This window comes from Crinia signifera, chromosome 6, assembly GCF_055691185.1.
Source record: "Crinia signifera chromosome 6, ASM5569118v1, whole genome shotgun sequence".
Taxonomy (NCBI): Eukaryota; Metazoa; Chordata; class Amphibia; order Anura; family Myobatrachidae; genus Crinia; species Crinia signifera.
The window spans coordinates 10,676,861-10,677,719 of NC_139222.1; the positions used below are offsets into that span (position 1 = coordinate 10,676,861).

Sequence of the window (859 nt, forward strand, 5' to 3'; positions counted from 1 at the left end):
GTTGCATGTAGTCATCAGAGGTATAATAACCAGAGTGACCAAGGGTGGCAAAAATGAGTTAGTTGTCCCCAACTGTTTAGACAGATTGGGGTTCAGTAGCCCCACGTTACTGGGTAGCTCTATCCTGTGAGCTGAAATAATTAGTGCCTGTATTGGCAAGGATTTTGGAATCGAGCAGTAGGCGGCTCCTGTGCTGTTAGTCTGTTGACTGGGATACCTAGATGTAATACCACACCTGGACTTCTCCAGGGGTCACCCACCTGGATACTGCCCTGGCCCTTCACTGCTTGGCTTCCAAGTTCGAAACGGGTTTGGGCACCCCAGTGAGGTATGGTGGTATACTGGTTGTGAATTGTGTCACGACCCAACAGCTCAGGTTAACTGCTAAATAACATCTGAAATATTGGATGTTAACCCAATGATTTGGGACAGAGGTTATATATGTATCCCACCAGTGACCCTGGTATAGTGTGCATACAGTTTGAAGTTCAATTATTGGCAACAGCTAACAAGGTGAAAGAATGGATGAATATCCTAGAGATTGGGTGATATATTTGCAGAGCCCTGGTTGTTAATGCAGCTTGAGTCCCAGTGTGTATCTCATAGTTCTGTTAGGAACACATAGACATGGCTTTTGTTGCAATACATTAGAAATGAATTGACAGTGGTTAAGTTACAATTAGTTGACAATTGACCATTTGTCACAGTGTATCACAGAAAAAATGTTGGTATGCTTAATCCTCCGGAGACACTGTAACTCACTAATGATTGATCAAGAATAATATTGAAGTCAGCCTGACCATTCCTCAGAGAGAGGAAAAAGATAAAGTGTTTGTGACTGACACAATGTAAGTACAAT

At 42.6% G+C, this 859-nt stretch overlaps 1 pseudogene; it reads right to left on the reverse strand.

Moving 5' to 3' along the window:
* Window positions 1-223: 223 nt before the first annotated feature.
* On the reverse strand, window positions 224-342 carry LOC146011720 (5S ribosomal RNA; annotated as a pseudogene).
* Between the last annotated feature and the right edge of the window lie 517 nt (window positions 343-859).